The following is a 21,812-nucleotide window of genomic DNA, read 5'->3' as shown; positions in this document are numbered from 1 at the left end:
GAAACATATACTTTAAAAGCTATGGCCATAGCAAGTGAAAAATACAGCCTAATTTCCTTTTAAGATTGGGAGCCATCTCGTCACAGAGGCATAAAAAGTTAATTCCTGCTTCATTATAAATTACTGTGATTTGTAAACTTGCTTGAAATGCGTGCCAGTGCCTTGAACTCACCCATGTCTGGTTTTCCCGGATGAGATAACAGCCCTCCCTGAAACTTTAGTGATGACTCATAAATTCTGGCTTTTCGTGACCAAATAACATCTCACTTGAAACTTTAGTGGTGCATCCTAAATTCTGATGTTGTGATCTAAGCTTACTCCCTAAGTGCTGAACCAATTAGACCATTAACCTACTACCTGCCTTTGTATTACGCCTGTCAAAATCCTCTTATCTGTTCAAATTTCTCAAGATATTCCCCTTTTGCAACTTTTTGTGCTATAAAGCTGCAGTCCTAGAGAACTGGAGTGCTGTCTTCTTTTCCCATGGCTTTCAGGAGAGACTGTTATGCTCAAATGCGGGACTCCCAAAAGACCATCAGAGAAGAAGACTGATGTAAGCAACAAAGAGGTGTTTATTGCGAGCTAGCTCAGTCCTCCACACACAAAGCAACTTGTGGTTTGGAGTTCCTGAGCCCAGTGTTTGCTGCAGTTTTGTACACTCTTTGGGGAAGGCAGGTACCCCACATACATCATAGCATCTCTTAGCAAATCATCACACACCTTGGGAAAATCATAAACAATTCTAAAACATCATTAGCGCATTCACTAGTGGGAACAAGTTGGGTAAGGGTGATTGGTTACTACAAGATGGGGATTTATTTGAACTAATTGACTTAGGCCACTAGGGGAGTATTTGCTGAACTATATGGTTTCCCAAAATGTTATCAACCACCATAAACTACTGGAAGGGTCATCTGGCATCCCAGGAATTTTCCCTGTCTCATGCTGATTGGTGGTTTCTAGGGGGTTGTTATGGGTCCCCACCTAGCCTGAATGAGTCAGGGACACCAGGTAAAGCAGATTTATCCTGTTATTTGTAGATAAACAGCTCAGCAGGATGGGTATGTGCCTAGGAGTGCTCTGTGTGTCTTTCCAAGGACAAGGGTCATGCCCCCTTCCTTGGACAGTCTTTGCTCTGAGGTAGAGATGGTTTCTGACCTTGTAACTTATTTTTTAAGTATTTTTTATCTGTAGCTGGACACAATGCCTTTATTTCACTTACTTATTTTTATGTGGCACTGAGGATTGAACCCAGGTTATGGCACATGGGAGGTGAACACTTTACTGCTGAGTCAAAATTCCACCTAAACTTGCCTTGGTGCACTTCTCTGGTGTTATACTTCAGCACTGGGGAAGCAAGGACTCTTCACCAGTAAACAGCCCTAACAGGTTTAAATTTATTTTGAGAAAGGCCCTATCTAAATTGCTGAAATTATTTTTGTTATGGTTTGATTTATCCAGAATTTGTTATTGCAATAAAGTATACTGTTTTTGCATACATATGTATTCATATGGGAATCTTATTTATATTGTGATTCTGTAAGGGTCCAGTGAAAAGTCGGAGGAAGAGACCACCAAGAGACTGACTCATGCAATTGCAGAAGTGGATTTATTGAGGATCCAATTCAGTGCGCTGAGGCTCTAGGCTCACTCAAGAAGCGAGAGCAGCCCAGAGCAGAGGCTAAGCAGTGCTTAAGTACACTTTTTGGGGAGGGCAGGGGCTTTGCATACATCAGAACAAATCAGCATGAGGCGCTGGAAAATTGAACAACAAATTTCATACATGATTAGCACATTCATTGGCGGGAACAGGTCGGGCAGGGGTGATTGGTCACTCCTAAGCAGGTACACATTCAAACTGATTGGTTCGGGCCTTGTATGCCTACATGACAAGCTGCACAGGGCCCTAGGCTAAATGGCCAGTAGGGAATTGTCTTAACTATCTCAGGAATTTCAGGTTCTGGGTGTAGCAGAGGAACTTAACAATACCTGGTCTTTCACTTTTTAATTCAGGCTTTGCAGCTTAGACATTTACAATGCCCGGTCTTTTACATTTTAATTCAGGCTTTGCAGCTTAGAAATTTTACCCTTTCAATTCTTTGATGATTATTGTAATATTATAATTTCACAATATATATGAATAGTAGATCATAATAAGTTCTTTTGATGCTCTTATAATTGAAAAGGTTTTTGGATAAAGTTACATATAACTTTGTAGATGAATTTTAAAAATTTATGCTTTGGTTTCTTCATTTAAAGTAAAGCTTGTTGATTTTTTTAAAATTTTTATTGCATTATTGTTGTATTTAATAATCATGTTTAGTTTAACATTACCAAAAAACATGAAATATAATTTTCTCTACCTCAAGTATCCAGTACTTCCCCTTTTTCTATTCTCATATTTTCTTCTATCGTATATTTATTTATAGATTTTTAAATTATTGCTTTATAGAATATACATAAAAATAGACTTCACTGTCATATATTCATATTTATATATAGCAATTTTCGTGAGAAATATTGTGGGTTAATTTTGGGGAAAATTATCACCTTTATAATGATAAGTTTTATTATCTGTACATGGGATGTATAATTTAGTCTTTTATGTGCTTTTTCTGATTTTTATTGTCTCATAAGTTCTACATATTTTTTTCTAAAAATGTACACATGTGAAATACCACTTGCATAAGGCACCTATGTAAAATTTATACATAGTGTTTTATGCTGTGGTTTAGACTGGATATATCATGAAATGTGACTGGCCCTAGTGACCATTTTTTCTACAGATTATTATTTATCTCTTCCAAGATGTGTATTGTATTGAGCAATGCCCTTTGGCTTCAAGGGTTTGTATGAGTACCATTGCATACTTATATATTATGGTCACATATGCTCTAATCTCAGTAAGTCTCTGTGATGGGGAGTATCATGTATATTCAATAGCAAAATAGTATCCACAAATAGATACAAATTTAATCTTCTTTTGAGTTAATGATTATTCATTTGTTTTAAATGTTCACCAATATTACTTAATTTTTACCATGACGGGTTTTTATTTTGCATTTCTTTAATTTCTAAAGATCTTGAATTTTTATAGTTAATAAACATATCTCAGGTATAAATTTACAGTTCAAACTTCTGGATTTTATATATTTTTTGCTTAAAAGATGATAAATGGATCAAAAAATGCAGCTAAAGTTTGATTTCAAGAAAAAGAAAAAAGTTTAAATTATTTTTAAAAATTGCCTTTTTTCTTTCCTCATCATGTATTATAGGTTTCTTGTGTGATTGCAAGTGTAGGTAATTTAAAGTGGATTCTAGGGCTTATCTTTGGAAATTACTACAGGAACAATAAAGAAGAAATATCTCTATACTATGGCTGCAGGAAAGTGAGTAAATTTCCTAAAATCATATGGTATTCAAGTTGTTAAATGACAGATTTACTAAATATCCACTCCTTAAAGAATTTTCTTCTGGAATATTTTTGGCAGTGAATAATGAATTCTATTATCTGGATTTTGGGGTTTAATATAAAATCATATGGAATGAAATTTGGCCAAATCCTAAAAAGATTCATACATAATTTGTTGTTTACTTAATGATATGTTGTGGAGATAGCAACTAATGAATATATTTATTTTTAGAAATAGTTACTTGTTTTTCTTTTCAGTTTCTAATAACCTTTAAATTTATTTCTTTACTGAGTAACTCAGGGCCACTGATGTGTTTTTTTTTTTCCATTTTGTAGTCTCCAGGCATTTGCTCTTCTAAGAAATCTGTCTTGAGAATTCTTTTTCTGAAGAGTATCTTAACATGAAAAAAATAAAAAGTATATGTGTTGCCCCTGAAATGTATTCTCAATGCACTCTCTTTAAACTGGAGAGTAAATAATATTTCCCCAGACTGACATCCCTGTGTTACGTGCTAATAATACATTGATGGCCTTTAAAGAAATTTCATACAGTTATGTCTATGGGTAGTTTTCTGTGGGCTGCTGAATTGCCATTTAGTATCCAGATACCCAAGTTTTTTTTTTTTTTTTTTTTTTTTTTTTTTTTTTACAATGGGAATAATTTTAGAGGGCACAGATGAATAATGCTCTTCATGGAGGCTATAAATACCTGTATGTTCTGTAGTGCATAGCTGACAAAGCCCCTGTAAGACACTGTGCAGATACTAATTGGTTAACAATTATCTGGCACTCACATAAATTTTCTTTCAAAAGCTTGTAATAACTTTTTCACTTTAGGCATCTATGTCATCCACATTCCCAAGTATAAAAGTTTAAATCTTTCTTTTCTGAATTCCAGGTTCCATTTCTCTTATGGTTCAAGGTGGTGCAAATAAGTATGTTTTTTCTATCTTTCTTTTACACTGTGTTTCTAATAAAAAATGTTCTCTGCTCCAAGCCTATATTTCCCATGTCCAACTATGTTTATAAAATGACATAGAAAATTGTATTTCATAATTTATTTATTTGTTTTTTTTAAGAGAGAGAGAGAGAGAGAGAGAGAGAGAGAGAGAGAGAGAGTTTTTAATATTTATTTTTTAGTTCTTGGCAGACACAACATCTTTGTTGGTTTGTGGTGCTGAGGATCGAACCAGGGCCGCACACATGCCAAGCGAGCGCGCTACCGCTTGAGCCACATCCCCAGCCCGTATTTCATAATTTATAAAGGAGAGTTGAGAATACTTTTGGCTCATGTCTCCCTTACTTAGAAACTGAACCAGAACTGTGCTTGGTCCTGAAAAGGGAGCACCATAACCAATCAGATATATAAAAAAAATGTTGATTGATTGTATATTCTCTTCTAAGAACTCTCTGTTCAGATCCTTGGCCCATTTCTTGATTGGGTTGTTGTTGTTGTTGTTGTTATTATTATTTGCTTAGCTTTTTGAGTTCTGTATGTATTCTAGAAATTAATGATGTGTGAGGGGTAAAAAATTCCTCCTAAAATGTAGGCTCTGTCTTCACCATACAGATTGTCTCTTTTGCTGAGAATAAACTTTTTAGTTTCATTCTATCCCATTTATTCATTTTATTTATTTTAATTCTTGTGTTATCAGTGTCTTATTAAAGAAATTGGGGCCTAACCCCACATGATGAAGATTAGAGCCTGTGTTTTATTCTATTAGACACAGAGTCTCTGGTTTAATTCCTAGGTTCTTGATAAACTTGGAGTTGAGTTTTGTGCATGGTGAGAGATTGTGGTTTGTTGAAGAAGCTATCGTTTCTTCAGTGCATGTTTTTGACACCTTTGTCTAATATATGATAATTGTAATTTTGTGGGTTAGTTTCTGTTACCTCTATTCTGTAGCATTCTTTAGCAGTCTGTTTTTGAGGGGTTTTTTTGTTTGTTTGTTTTGTTGTTGTTGTTGTTTTGAAATGCAATGCTGTTTTTGTTACCATTGCTCTGTGGTATAATTTAAGGTCTGGTATATTGATGCCACCTGCTTCATTCTTCCTGCTAAGGATTGCTTAACTATTTTTGGTCTCTTATTTTTCCAGATAAATTTCATGGTTTCTTTTTCTATTTCTATGAGGAATGCCATTGGGATTTTGATCAGAATTGCTGTAAATCTGTATAGTGCTTTTGGTAGCATGACCATTTTGATAATATTAATTGTGCCTATTCATGAGCAAAGTAGATCTTTCCATTTTCTAAGGTCTTTTTGATTTTTTTCTTTAGGGTTCTGTAGTTTTTCTTGTATAGATCCTTCACCTCTTTCATTAAGTTGATTCCCAAATATCTTTTTTTTTTTTTGAAGTTTGCTGAGGGCCATGGCCAGGTAGAAATGACGCATCGATATTTCCTTGCCAGCGTACCCCATGTTAAATTTGCTGTGACCTTGCATGTGTGTTTGAGTAGGTGACCCTGCTCAATGACCAGGGTGGATCCAGGATTAGGGTGTATCCTGCAGTTTGAGGAAGTATCCCGGTCCTTGGGTTTAGGGCGTTCCCGGTTTAAGACAAGTTTAAGGCGTTCCCAGTGGAAGACAATAGGGGTTTTAGGGAAGTTGGAGGTTGAAGATTATTGCTGCCGGGATTAGGGCGTTCCTGCTGCCTGAGCTCCCGTTGAGCTCTCGTGAGATTCTGAAAATATATGGGAAGAAAAACCCTCGTGGGGTAGGTGATTTGGGAGGCAGGAGAACGGGATCGCCCGAGAATGTGTGTAGAGGCCGGTGTGAGTTCGGGAATAAAGAATTGCTGTTTGAATCTACAAGGTGTGTGGTGGCTCGTGATTCTGTGCCCAGCCAAGACTGTGGCAGAAGTTATTGTAAATGGAGTAGTTTTTTTCATTTCTTTCTCAGAAGATTTTTCACTGATATACAGAAATGCCTTTCATTTATGGGTGTTGATTTTATATCCTGCTACTTTGCTAAATTTATTTATTAATCATATCTGGCATTTGCAGGTAAATGGATAGCATTGGAGAAGATAATACTAAGTGATGTTAGCCAATTCCAAAAACAAACAAAAAAAAAACCCAAATGTTTCCTCTGATATATGGAGGCTGACTCATAATGGGGTAGGGAGGGGAAGCATGAAAGAAATAGATGGATTCTCAATAAAGAAGAGTGGTGGGAGGAAAAGAAATGGGGAAGTGGATTAGCAAGAATAGTGATGTAGACCATCATCAAAAGTACATGTATGAAGACACAAATTTGTATCGCCATACTTTATTTACAATCAGAGATATTAAAAACCGTGTTCTATACATAGAATAAGAATTATAATGCTTCTGTTGTCATTTATTTAAAAAAAATCAATAAAAATATGAAAAAAGTTCATAAATTATATACCTTCTATGTGTGCATGTTATATACAGAATATATGTATGTATGTGTATATATATAGACACACATATGTTTATATATATATCTAGGGAAAGGCAAGTTTCTTTCCTAAATTTCTAAAAATCAATTAATTTATTAATTTGTTCTAACTTGCTAATAGAGCAGAATGCATTTCACTTCATATTGCACAAATAGAGCACAAAATTTTATTTCTCTTTTTTACAGAAAGTATAGTTAAAAAACCCATGTAACTCTACTTTGTGTACAACAAGATTTTCATCTCATTCCACCATCTTACCTACCTCTATACCGTCTCCCATCACCTCCCTGACCTTTTTCTTATTCAAAGTTTCTTCATTTCTTCCATGGTACCTCCCACTTTATTCATTGTGGATCACCATCCACTGAGCATTGAAAACATTAGGTCTTAGGTTTAGGGGGACTGGCTTACTTGCCTTAATATAATATTCTCCAACTCCATCCATTTACTTCCCAATTCCATAATTTTATTCCCTTTAATGCTCAGCAATATTTCACTGTGTATATAGACCATATTTTTTTATTCATTCATCTATTGAAGAGTATATAGATTGGTTCTATAGCTTACCTATTGTGAATTGTTTTGCTATGAACACTGATGTGGATATGCCACTGTATTATACTGTTTTTAGCTGTTGGTCTAAACTGAGGAGTGGGATAGCTGGGTGAATTTTGGTTTCTTTCCAAGTTTTCTAAGGAATCTCCTTATTCTTTTCCAGATTGGTATCACCAATTTAGAGTCCTACCAACAGTGGGCCTTTTTCCCCACATCCTCACCAACATATATTTTTGCTTGTATTTTTAGTAACTGCCATTCTGATTGGCTTAAGATTAAATTTTGGAGTAGTTTTGATTGGCAATTCTTTAATTGCTGGAGATGTTGAACATTTTTTAATCGATTGATTGATTGTTTATCTTCTAAGAAGTGTGTCTCTTCAGTTCCTCAGCCCATTTCATTTACTGTTTAGGAAATTTGTTTTTTGGCATTAAGTTTTTAAAGTTCTTTGTATATCCTGGAAATTAGGTTTCTATCTGATGTGCATGTGGTAAAAATTTGCTCCTATTCTCTGGTATCATTTTCTGCCTCACTGATTGTTTTTTTTTTTTTTTTTTTTTTTTGCTGAGAGGAATCTTTTCAGATCGAATTCATCCCACCTAGTGACGCTTGTTTCTATTTCTTGTTCTTTAGTAGTATTCTTAAAGAAGCAAAATTTCAAATCCTCTACCTGAGATTACAGGTGTGTGACATCAAAATAGCAACACAATTCATCTTCATTTCAAGCCCACTTTCTTAAGGGGCTTTCATCCTAGGAAGGAAAAGAAAATGTTATATACAGGCCATTGGGTCTAAGGACATATCATAAAATAAGGAATATACCGTTAATTAATTTAAATAATAGACTCAAATCTTTGGATCTGCAGAAACATACACACACACACACACACACACCATATACTTTCTGGTTAAATCTCCCTGCCCTCACTCAGGGCTGTTTCTCTCTAGTTTTTTATATCTCTTAGAAATATTGGTATAAAAATGTATCTTTTACCTGTAGCATAAAAAGAAGTGATCATGTCCTTCATCTTCCTTAACACAGGACAAGCATAACTCTCAAATATGGTTCTATGAACTGAGATTTTCTGGAGTCTTGAAATAGTTTTGAGGGTGCTGTTCCAAAAATACATATACTTCATTAGTAATATTTTAGTAACATAATGGTAATTTTCACATAGTGGAAATGTTGGGTTATAGTATAAAATTCAATTTTTACTATTTTTATATTAATTGTAAAAAAAATTATCTTTCCACCTCATATAATTTTAATGTTCAAGCTGTTTCCATACAAGAGAAGTCAACTGAAATTTTATGGGATTGTCACTGTATTATTTTCATCCATAAATATTATATTTACATATGTAATCTACAAATTCAAAAGGCCTCTTATGCAAATTTAAATGCAAATGCTTTTCTGGGTTGGCTGGATTTTACTTATCCAAGAACACCTTGCCTTAAATTAGCTGCAGCCTGAGGATCTGGATTTCAATTCCCAGTGCTTCAAACGAAAATAAATAAATAAATGTACAGACAAGACCCTACTATTGTGACATCATTTACTTCTTGATTTGAGGTTGTCTCCTGTCATTCAAAAATTAACTAGGCTCAGATATAGTATATGAAGACATAAGCTGGGTCCAATCAGGAGCCCTTATGTAAGCATTGTCCAATCTACACATATTCAGTAAAGAGAAGCATGTTTTGACCATCTGGTGTGAAGTCTGCCAGTGTGGGTATCCATTTCTAGGCTCCCTCACTTATGTTCAGTGAACCTGATTTTTTCTCCTGTATAGGTACTTTGTGATTTATAGAGAGGACACTTGGTTGCTAAAATTACACTATATGATTAGTGTGCAGTGAACTCCTGAGACTGGATGGTGAGTCTGGTTGACACTGGCTGCACTGACTGTGGTGGGAACTAGCAATGGTTGGCTAGAATCCCTGGTGTAATCTTCCTAAGGTGTAGTCCTGGGGAGCTTGGCCCTGTGCCAAGAAGGGAAGCGCTCAGAAGGTCATGGTGCTCTGATCACCATCTCCACACCCAGGACCCTGCATCTAGCCTCCCTCACCTGAGGGTGCTCATTGGGGCCATAGAATGGTATAAAATGAGGAATAATGAAACAGCATAGTCCTCATGTCAATGTGTGGCCTTAAGCATAGCAGAAAGCCTCCACTTTGGGAGACGTCTCAGAAGGTGTAATTGCTCAGAAAGATTCTTCCAAAGTCCACCCTCCAGCGTCACTCTTATCTATGTGGTGTACATACTTCCTGATAACCACTGCATTTGTGCGTGTCAGTTTTTATCACAAAGAGCATGGAAGAGATGGGTAGTAATATTTCATTGTAATGATTTTATTTTTTAAGAGATTTTTCTCATTTTTATTTTATTTATTTTATGTGGTGCTGAGGCTCGAACCCAGGGCCTCACATATGCGAGGCAAGCACTCTACCACTGAGCAACAACCCCAGCCCTTAATGGTTTTATTTTTAAGTGCATATGTGTGACCATGGGATGCACTTGACATTTCTTTCTTTCTTTCTTTTCTTCCTTTCTTTCTTTCTTTCTTTCTTTCTTTTTTTTTTTTTTTGGTACCAGGAATTGAACCTAGGGGTGCTTTACCACTAAGTCACATCCCCAGCCTTTTTTTTTTTGTTTTGTTTTAATTTTTTAAAAATGTGGATGGACTTTTCTTACTTTCTTTCTTTCTTTCTTTTTTTCTTCCTGTCTTTCTTTCTTTTTCTCTTTCTTTCTTTTTTTGGTGCTGGGGATTGAACCCAGGGCCTTGTGATTGTGAGGCAAGCACTCTACCAACTGAGCCATATCCCCAGCCCTTATTCACTTATTGATATGTGGTGGTGAGAATCTAACCCAGTGCTTCATACATGCTAGGCAAGTGCTCTATCACTGAGCCACAACCTCAGCCACCTCCAGCCCTTTTTTAAATATTTCATTAGAGACATGATCTTGCTGAATTGCTTAGGGTCTTGCTAAGTTGCTGAGGCTGGCTTTGAACTCAGGATCCTCCTGACTGAGCCTCCCTACCACTGGGATTACAGGCATGTGCCACCTCACTTGGCCTGCACTTGACATTTCTAAGCCTCAGTTTCTTCATTCATAAAATGGTACAAAATGAGGAATAATGAAATAGCATAGATGTAAAGATTAAATAAAATGAAATGATATGGAGGCCTCTGTCCCTTTTCTGAAAACTTTGGGGCCAACTGTGATGAGAGTTCAGGATTATTCATATTTGGAAAGTTACTATAATATATAGATCATACCTTACATAAAATTCCCAGCAGGCTCTGGGGTGTTACCTGCAACATCAGTTTTTTTCTTGTGGCAAACATATGACTATTTCTATAGTCTTTATAAATGTTATTAATGACTATAAATGGTGTATGTCAATTCAGGTCTGATTTGAAGTCAAATGAGTTTGTGCCAAACTTAGAAGAAACTTATAAGGACTATAAAGAGAACTGCATTAGATCAAACCAGGTTGTAAGGCCAAATGGGTTTGGGGCACTTACCAAGAAAAAATATGGAACACATTTTATGAACATCACAGTTTGTGGATATTTTATTGTATCTCTCAACTCCCCAAATGCTTTGAATTCTAGACTATTTGAAAAAATATAGAACACAGTCTGAAATAGAACAAGAGCTTTAAAAAGTTAGAAATCTTTGACTTAAACATTAGGAAATCTGTGCCACACAGTGCAATAGGTTTATTGCATATTACATCCTTTACTTCAATCAAGATTGTACGAGGTTGGTATTATTACACTTGAGAGGAGAAAGGTAGTTACTTGAATACAGCCAAGGGGTGGCACTGAGTTTTGACCTCAAGAACCCTAGCTCTAGGGCTATGCTTCTTTTTTTAAATTTTTTTATTGATTATTTAAAGCATTACATAGCTCATGATATATCATCTTTCATACATTTGACTCAAATTGTGTTTTGAACTCCCATTTTCACCCCAAATACAGATTGCAGAATCACATCTGTTACATATTCACATTTTTACATAATGCCATATTAGTGACTGTTGTATTCTGCTACCCTATGTTCTACTAGATATTGGCCTTTTTGAGAGGTCAGAGGTGAGTCCAGTTCTTATTCCTACATTTTAGGGACACCTTTCCCAGAGTTAAATTCCTTTTAACTATGACAAACTTATTTGTTTACACCTGGTTCATTTCACTAAGAAGCTGAGGTTGCTTATAAGAATACATGCAATCCCAGTGATTAAAATGAATAATCATGGGAATTGGAACAAGAGAAAATGGGCGAGATTTAGGTGTGGAAGTATTTTTACTCTCATATACATGTATGGTAGTCTGGGTTCAATGTTAGACATCAATAAAAATTTTACTTTATAGACCTTGGAGTCTTTCACAGTTCCCAGGTCATCTTGCAAGACTGCAGATATCCAATATCCCCTATCCACATTGACATCTGCCATCACTGAATTTGCTTCACAGGTTTTTTTCAAAAAACAAGCTGAAGTTGGCACTTATTGGCCAGAGCCTTTTTGGACAGGAAGTCTACAGTCACCTCCGCAAAGAGGGCCACCGAGTAGTGGGGGTGTTCACAGTTCCAGACAAGGATGGCAAAGCTGATCCACTGGGTGAGTGCTCTTGGGGTGCATGGATCAAGAACTCTCCAATCCGGGCTGGCGATCAGAGCTCTTACAGCAGCTCTGCATTACTCACAATGTGCATGCCCTCTACTTGTTATTTAGCCATGACCTTGGCAGGGCTCTGATATCATGGGCCAAGGAAGCTGCCTCAGCCCCAAGTAAGTTTGCATTCCAGCAAGCAAGAAGGACAAGAGGGGAAGTTGAGGTTAAACTTTTATTATGGACATAATTCAGAGGTTGCATTTGAATTTATTTGCAGAGGAGACAGAGAAACAGAGATGTTATTGGGGGGTGTATATATGTTCAAGTCAGCTAAGGGAATCCATTGCTAAAGGATGAATGGGGGACTAGCACTCTCTGTCGTGTACATGGGTTTCAGAATAGCAAGATGTGACTTTCAGACCTCATTTTAGAAGGGGTCCTGGGAAATGAACTCTCCTTGGTGACTGGACCCAGGGTGACTAGCCCATTTTCTGTTGGCCATGACCATTTGAACTCAGCACATAACTCAGAAGAAGGAAAAATAGCAATCTGGTTTTTATAGGGTACCCTGGGAGATGGTACAGCCTGTGTTTTATCAGCATATGTTCTAGAGTCAGGGGATTAATGCAAACTCTGCCACTTACTCTATGACCTCAGGCAAGTTGCTTAGTCTTCTTTCAGTTCAATGGTACAAACCTCAGGTGGCTGCTGTGGGGGTTAAAAGAGATAATGTACATCAAGTGCTCAATAGTACATCAGGATCCTAATAAGCAATCAATAATGACAGTAGCTAATCATTCTTGTCAGGTTAGTTGATTGGGGAAGCCCAAAACAGATCTGGGACAGCCAGAAACCAAAATAGGAGATGGACACCTTGGTGCCTCAATCCGGTCTCTGGAGTGCATTATTTACAATGCACATTCACAATGAAGATCTCTCTCCTCTACCCCATTTCTCTTTCTCATATAATCTTTCACATTTTTCTTCCATTATCATACTTCTAACCACCATCTGTCCATTTTACTGTCATCTGACATGTAAATTATGTTCTTGAACATTTTATGAACATCACAGTTTGTGGATATTTTATTGTATCTCTCAACTCCCCAGATGCATTGAGGAAGGCCTCACCGTAGTGGCCAGAGTCCTTCAGGACCTCCTTAGGTTTTAGAACTTGAGTTTTGTGCTAGAGTCATCATCTTCCCCCATCAATCTATCCTAGTCAATGAATTTAAATGATTGGATAGGGAAAAAGGGAAAAAGCACACAAAAATGCAGACAAAAAGATTTAGTTAAGGTTTCTGGAAAGATTTGGAACATATATACACACATATGTATATACACACTTACATATACTCTATTATAGAATATGTAATAGTATATATAAAATATGTATTTTATCTGTTTATATATATATTATCAACTGTGGATGCATAAAAATATATAGTTGTATATTAATGTACCATAATATACTAACACATTAATGTATTAGTAGATAGTATATTATATAATATGTCAAAGTATTTATTAATAGGTAATAGTATTACTATAAAATATTTATATGTGATATTTAGGTGAATATACATACTTAAATCAATATGTACACTTAAGAGGTATGATACTTGGTAAAAATGACATTTTATTGTGAAAAAAAAACAGGCTTGCCTTGTCTGTCCTTTGGAGGGCAAATTCATTTTCACAGGGAGTTAGGATGAGTCATTGTCTGGGAAGGGACAATGCTTGGATGGAGACTTTGATCTGTTCAGTCTTGGCTAGATCCTTACCAAGTGCTGAGTGTGTCCTCTCCATTTTTAGCCCCTCTCCTTTTTGCAATGGGCAAAGGTGAAACATATGCAGCCAAGGAGAGAAATGAAGAATGTCCACATGCTTCTGCTCTTTTCAATGCTTATTCACTCAAATCACTCCATACAATTTCACTTGATTGGTTATTAATCAAGAAATTGACAATCCTTAATGCTGGGCACTGCAATAGACATAATCAATTAAAGCAAAGAATTCTAAGTTAACTCTAAGCACTGAAAACACATTAATCATGACAGACCTATTACAGACATCCCCTCTGCATGCTAAGCTCAAGTGCCAGATCTAAAGTCTTAAGGCTTAGGTCTTAAGTCCAGCAGATGCACACTCACTCAGACTGCAGCAATCACATCAGCAACCAGTGGAGGCTTCTCCTGGTGTGGAGTCGACGGCTGGCTGAGGAGATGGTCATGAGGAGATGTCGCCGATCTCACTAGAGTCAAGAGGCTGCTGTAGAATTTGAGAGCAGTCAGGACGATGCAGAGGATCAGACAGGTGATGAGAAGAGTTGGGATGTCAGTCCAGGTCCTCATCAGGCTCTCCAGCAAGTGGGCATCAGTGTCAGCTGGCTGAATGTCTGTCCTTTTGCTCTATCATTTATACTAAATTTTGGAGGTTCTGCTCACCCTTTGAGTCCCTATCAACTGTTACCAAGTTTCTTAGAGATGTTTTACATTTCAGAGCCAAGCCATTTGGTTTGGTGGTTTCCACCCTGATTTTACACTCTGATCCTTTTCAGGGTTAAAGCAAGTGATGTGTTTATATTAAGTGACTTCACTCACTATGACTCATGTCAGGGTTGTGGAAAGTGACTTGTTTATACTAAGAGGTTTGTTTATGATGTGTTTACCAGGCTATGCCTGATGATGTATTGGAGGGCTCTATAGGCTTGTGCCTGGGGAGGATGCAGGTTTTTAAAATGGAGTTGCTTAGGCTAAGGCCTAAGGCCATCCCTACACTCCTCCACTCTCTTATCCATTTGGTGAACCCGGGAGAAGGAACTAGACTAGTGCAGCTCACCAGCTGTAACCCTTCATCTATTGGTGTCTACCTGTTCAGCAGGGAGAATATGTTGGGCTCTACAGTTTGTCCTGTATGGGGAGGGGGAGACCCAGGTTTTTCCAATGTTCCAAAATTCGAGCATGTTTAATTTGGGAGTGACATACTGGCATGTGGCTCCAAATCTAACACTATTGCATTTGTTCTGGAGTCAGGGGATTAACGCAGACTCTTCTACTTACTGTGTATGACTTTTCTAAAAAGAAAAAAAACTTCCTTTAAAATTTCAAAATATTATCTAATCACAAGCTCTTTTTTTGAACTATGTTTGTATTATATTATTATATTATTTTATTTATTATGTGATGCTGAGGATTGAACCCACTGCCTCACAAGTTCTAGGCAAATGCTCTACCACTGAGCCACAACCCCCAGGCTCAAGCTTTTGGGTTCAAACATATTATGCCTTCAATAGATAAATGTCACTCTAGAAAAATAAATGATGCTATGATAGTATGTCAAATTCTGATCACTGTTTAAATGGTTGTTCACTATGGTTTATTTGTACATGTTTCATGAAATGTAAAATTGCAATGTATGTATTGAGAGCAATATAAAACTTGGCTAACTTTTAAAAAATGAAAATATTTTCTTTTTTATGCTCAGCTTTGGCTGCAGAGAAAGATGGGACCCCTGTGTTCAAGTTTCCTAGATGGAGGGTCAAGGGCAAGACCATCAAGGAGGTGGCAGAGGCCTACAGATCTGTGGGTGCCGAGCTGAACGTGCTTCCCTTTTGCACGCAGTTCATCCCCATGGATGTCATTGATCACCCCAAGCACAGTTCCATCATTTACCACCCGTCCATCCTGCCAAGGCACAGAGGAGCTTCTGCCATCAACTGGTGAGGTTTTTAAAAATAACAGACGCTGGGCCTATTTCCACTGCCTACGGTCTGTTTTTTGTTTTTTTTTTTAACCTAGGTGATCAATAAACCAGGTATGCTTGAACAATTGTGAGGTCCTGAGCAGTTGCTTCTAGTACATGAACTCCCTCTGAGATCTTGACATACTGCACGAACCAGGACAGCATATCCTACAAGAATAGTCAGTGGGAACTATTCCAATGACTGTAACTAGGCAAACAGAAGTTCTGTGGTCAGATCAGGTTGGTTTATGCTGGACTGTTTTGTTTTGTTTTGTTTTTGTTTTTGTTTTTTTGTCATACTGGGAATTGAACCCAGGGCCTCACATATGTTAGGCAAGTGCTTTCCCACTGAGCTACATTCCTGGACCGTATGCTAGAATTCTTTATCAAAGGGCTTCCTTGAGTTTTCACTGTGAACTTTAATTGAGCATTATACTCTCTGAGAGGGAATCTGAGTATAATGTTCCACCAAAAAAACTTGACCACAATTTTTTTTGCATAGAATGCTAAACACATTCCAGAAAATGCTGTATTACCTAAAATTATCTTCTTCATTGTCCATCTTCACCCATTTGACTCTAAGCTTCTTGAGGGAAGGACTTTGTGTAATGTTTTTATGGCTATTTTAAGAACAGTGCCTGATGCACTATAAGTACTCAATACCACAGTTCCATGGAGCTGTGGGTTGATGGGCTTTTCCCACATTTTTTTGGCCTTCTTTCCTTTGCCTGCACATCTTCTTGATATCTCTCAGTGTCAAAATTATTGAATAGGTAGAAAATCTACACTTGGTTTAACTGTGATGAAAAAAATTTCATTGTATTTAAAGTTTAATTATGTGAATTGATTTATTTTTTGCTTTTATAAATAATCCTGTCATTGCATTTAAGTTTGCACTTTTTAAATTTCACATTGTTTCCACATGCAGAATCATTGAGTCAAAGCATATAAGTATTTTCAAAACTCTTAATAACATAATACCAATTAATTCCTCAATAATTCTGAAAAGAATGATTTATTGGTGAAAGTCTTGAACAGTAGATCAGGGAAGTAAAAACAATTTAGACTGTAGGCTTTGCTTACTTACTACTTCATTCTCTCTCTGTGTTAATCTATTCTCTGATGTGTAATTATAGGTATTTGTCCACATATCCAGCCTATTGTTTATGTTTTAAGCTCCTCTAAGACCAAGCAAAGCTTTTCTCTTAGGGTAAATTTTACAGAGCACAAAATACCAAGAGTTGTATTAATCAACTGACCTTTACTACAATTTATGTAGACAATCAAGAGCTAATTCTAATCCTAAGTGACATTTATACCTCAATTATAGAACCCAAATTAATAGCTCTCCTGTCCACATTGCACGGAGTATTTTTTCCCCCTTCCATTTCTTTTCTAGGACAAGGTCAAGTGCAATGTAGTAATTGGACCTCAGTGTACAAGTGACTTAGTCCTAAAGTAGAAAACTGACACTTGGGAGTCAATGAGTGGTAGTAATGGTGGACTTGGAAGCCTTTTGAATTTATTACAAGTCATTACCATATATCGACAAGAAGATGCATAAAATGGCAGTACCATCAGTGTCACTTTTTATAAGCTCTGACATCTCCCATCTCTACTGTTAATTTCTTAAGGTCACTTCATTCACTGTCTGCTTTTCCATTGTAACTACCTTGTCCTTTAATATCACTAAATCTTTAATGTTATAGTCAAGCAACATTTTAAGTTGAAACTCTTCTTTTCACAGGACTCTAATTATGGGAGATAAAAAAGCTGGGTTTTCTGTTTTCTGGGCTGATGATGGTTTAGATACAGGACCCATCCTCCTTCAGAGATCATGTTACGTTGAACCCAATGACACAGTGGATGCACTTTACAATCGATTCCTCTTTCCTGAAGGCATCAAGGCCATGGTCAGTATGTCTGTGCCATCAAGAAGAATTTAGGAAACCTTTAAGTTTTGGAGAACTTTTTTTCTTGTATTAAGAATTTGCCATGTGATTTTCACTAAAAATATGAAACCTAAAAACAAAATTATATTTCATATTTATAGTGGAAATTTGAATTTAATTTTTTTTGTCTATGATGCTGACTTGTTCCTGAAAGCAGTGATTACATGAATGAAACAGCAATTAAACTGCTCCACTATTTTTTGACAAATAATACTTGAATTTCCAATCCTGATTATAACGACTAATTGTAAAGAAGCATATAGAATCTTAAAAGTTTTGCTGTATAATTTGGATTTCAGTGTTAGTCAGTTTTCCATTTCTGTGACAAAATATCTGAGATAAACAACTTATGAGAAGAAAATATTTATTTTCAATCACAGTTTTGGAGGTTTCAATTCATGGTGGTTTGGCAGAACATCATGGTGGGGAGCTTGGTGGAACAAAGCAGCTGCTTCGGGTAGCCAGGAAGCAGAAAGAGGAAGGAAGCAGTGTCCCAATATATCCTACAAGGACACATCCCCAATTGTCCATTTCCTCCCACTAAACCATGCCTCCTAAAATGTCCATCACCTCCCAACAGTGCCATCAGCAGGGGACTGAGCCTTCAACACAGGAGCCTTTGGGGGATATTTAAGATCCAAGGCATAACAACCTCCTTTAAATGTATTTTGAGTTAGTCTGTATAAAAGGGGGAATTTAGGGTTACTTTATTTATTCAGATGTTCTCTGGGTAAAAACCCAATACCTGTATATCATGAAATAAAAATATGAGCTGGCAAAACCATTGAGAGAATGAGCAAATAATTTTCATTTCATTTAATTTTTCCAGAGTTTCGTAGTAGAAGTAGCAAGATTATATAAAGTAGTAGCCACTGATTTAGGAGGAAGGGGAGCAATGCTTCATTTGTATCACCTAATGATTTAGAGTAGGTCTTTGTCATCAGAAAGACCTGTTTTCAAATTCACATTCTACCACTGTTGTGTGACAATAAGCAAGTCACTATAACCTCTTTAGTCTTGATCCCCTCATTTATGAAATGTGGATAACACTGCCTGACTCATAGGATTGATGTGAAAATTAAATAACATTATCTGTGTAAAGTACCTGGCACATAGCAGGTGTTCAGAGGTGATAATTACGATCAAATAATATTATGTGTGTTCAGGTGACATTTGCACAAGCCCAGATACTATATCTGAGGTGCCATAAACTTGGCTCTGTTCCCAGATGGCTTCCTCCATGTATTCTTGGGCAGGTTGTTCAGCAGCTGTGAATTCTTAGAGAGAGAGAGATCTGAGAACATGGGCATATATAGGTCTCGAGTGAAGGGGCGCGCTCTCAACTCAAGGCAAATATAAAAATGCCAAAGGGAGAATGCAAGACACATTCCAAAGGCAATCAAACTCATGGACAGATTTAACTTTTTAAATTCCAGGTATAGTAAGCTAGAAAGCAAGTTGAATTCATGGATTACATGAATTCATTTATTACATTTTCTAGAATCATCCTGATGAGTACAATAACCCACAATGACTTACTCCATAATTATATTCCTGAAATACATTGAATCACCAAGGAGGGAACTGAAGCTTGTTTAAACAAGGAGTCTTTGTGTGTGTGTGTGTGTGTGTGTGTGTGTGTGTGTGTGTGAGAGAGAGAGAGAGAGAGAGAGAGAGAGAGAGAGAGAGAGAGAGAGTTGGGACTTGAACCCAGGACTTTCCATGGCTATACCTTCAGCTCCAGACAGGAGTAATTTTTTTATTAATTATTTTTAGTTGTCAATGGACCTTTATTTTTATTTATTGAAATGTGGTGCTGAGAATCAAAACCACTGCCTCACACATGCTAGGCAAGCTCTCTACCACTGAGCCACAACCCAGCCCCGGGAGTCATTTTTGAGTGCAGGCTTGGTAACTGGCAATGGACACACCTGAATGCAAATCCCATTTCTGACACCTAGAAGCCATCTCTGTGCTGTTTAGCTAGTTATTCAGCTCTGCCTTGAACCACAATTTCCTCACCCATAAAACAGGAATAACAATATCCATTTTGTGGAATTTTTGTGATGTTTGCAAGGGATATTTTACATGCAGTCATGCCCATTTGATGTGCTTGGCACAATAGATGAATCTGAAGAAATAGCAGTTATCATCACAGCCTGACTCTCTCTGAACAGATACATATGTAGTGTTCTGTTCTGCACAGACTTCAGTTAAACAGACCACGCTGTTGTGGATCACTGGACTGTAACACAGCTGATGTTTCTGGCTTTAGGTAGAAGCTGTCCAACTCATAGCAGATGGAAAAGCGCCTCGAGTTCCTCAGCCAAAGGAGGGAGCAACATATGAAGGCATCCAAAAAAAGGAAAATGCTGAGGTATTTAGATCAGCTTGAGAATCCATCTCAAAGTTCCTGGCCCTCTCCCTTTGGAAGTTCCCAGGGTACTATTTCCTGGCAAAAAGGTAGACCTTGGAGCCAGCCCATCCCAATCTTACCAATGATGGGGAGAAATGTTTCTGTTGCCTGTGAGACTCAGGCTGTGTTTGTGCTTCCTCAGATTTCTTGGGATCAGTCTGCTGAAGTTTTACATAACTGGATTCGAGGTCATGATAAAGTCCCTGGAGCCTGGTCAGAGATAAATGGACAGGTATGTTCTGGACTCTATTGTCCCTCATAACCTTCATCAGAGGTACTACGAAGAAGTCCAGGCTTCCTCTGGTTCTTCCCTTGGGCATGAGCCCATCCGTGATTTCTCTTCTCTTTATTCAGTGTGTAGTTGGCATTTATTGTAGGCAGAGCCCCTGCTCCTCGGGAGTCTGCAGCTTTGTGGAGAAAGCAGAGAAGTGAATAAACACTGATGCTGCTGTCAGATAAATGCTGTAGCTAAGACTCAAACTCCAGTATGTTGGGAAGCGCTTCCTTGAAAAGCTGGTTGCTTTGCTAGAACTTGGAGATGAGTTAACCAGGGAGAGAGCAAGACAAAGAGGTGAGGTCCCAGAGGCCGAGGAGTCCACCTCCTTTAACAGGAAGATCTGTACAATGGGGTGAATAAAACTGCCTCCCTGTAGGTTATGAGGTTTTGTGAAGATTACACGAGTCAATACATGTTAGTTCCTGTAAGCACTCAGTCCCTGGTACAGAGTAGTCAGTCAATGTTATTTTAGCTCAGGAAATGCCAGCCAATAGTCACAGACTCAAATAACCAATCAGTTAGTGTCAGTTGCTCTTGGCTGCAGTCTGGATCTAGCCTTATTTCCATGAACTGACCCCAAAGCACCAGGTACTTCCCATCACTTCCTGCCCTGCATTGTGGGAGTCTGTCAGTCCCCTCCCTGATACCCTCCCCCAGCACTTCCATCTGCAATCCCTACCTTCAGGCTACAGAGGCTCATCTTTGTATCAATTTCAATACATGGTGAATGCTTACTTGTGTCACCTGGATGTGGGGCAAGTTTTAAACTGTTCAACTGTGGTGTGTGTGTGTGTGTGTGTGTGTGTGTGTGTGTGTGTGTATGTGTGTGTGTGTGTTAGTTACCCTGGGATAGAACCCAGAGGTGTTCTACCACTGGGCTACATCCCCAGCCCTTTTTATTTTATTTTGAGACAGGCCCTGGCCTCGAACTTGCAATCTTCCTGCCTCAGCCTCCCATGTCTCTGGAATTACAGGCCTGTGCCCCCACACCTAGTTTATGCAGAATGTTTTCTTGCTTGGTGCCAATTTATACTGATGCTTGATACAATCTCTCACATATTATTACAGATACAAAATATATAATGTAATTATGTCTCACTTTTATTATAGATGATAATTCAAACTCCAGCATTTCTGCAAAGAGCAATGCTTGCACACACCCCTATGAATGCCTTTTACTTCCTGATTTTACAGTCTGCTTTTGATCTCTTTCTTAGATGGTCACTTTCTATGGCTCATCATTACTGAGTAGCTCTGTGCCTCCCGGAGAACCGCTGGAAATTAAAGGTGCCAAGAAGCCTGGCCTTGTTACCAAAAATGGACTTGTTCTTTTTGGTAATGATGGAAAAGCTGTGAGTGTTCAGCATGGTCACCTGTGAAATATCAGTTTCCTTCTCTAACCCTA

The 21,812-nt window shown here is 37.6% G+C and overlaps 1 pseudogene across 1 annotated transcript in view; it reads left to right on the top strand.

Moving 5' to 3' along the window:
• Window positions 1-3,375: 3,375 nt before the first annotated feature.
• The window catches only part of LOC308633193 (mitochondrial 10-formyltetrahydrofolate dehydrogenase-like), a 49,665-nt pseudogene continuing 31,228 nt past the window's right edge, over window positions 3,376-21,812 (top strand). Inside the window, exons 1-7 of the transcript in view lie at window positions 3,376-3,389; window positions 11,879-12,024; window positions 15,505-15,739; window positions 17,510-17,679; window positions 19,994-20,091; window positions 20,273-20,362; window positions 21,625-21,759. The product of the transcript in view is annotated as a mitochondrial 10-formyltetrahydrofolate dehydrogenase-like (transcript). The remainder of the gene's footprint in view (window positions 3,390-11,878; window positions 12,025-15,504; window positions 15,740-17,509; window positions 17,680-19,993; window positions 20,092-20,272; window positions 20,363-21,624; window positions 21,760-21,812) is intronic.

This window comes from Spermophilus citellus (genome assembly GCF_964194105.1).
Source record: "Spermophilus citellus genome assembly, chromosome: 14".
Taxonomy (NCBI): domain Eukaryota; kingdom Metazoa; phylum Chordata; class Mammalia; order Rodentia; family Sciuridae; genus Spermophilus; species Spermophilus citellus.
This window is presented reverse-complemented; position numbering and strand designations above follow the sequence as displayed.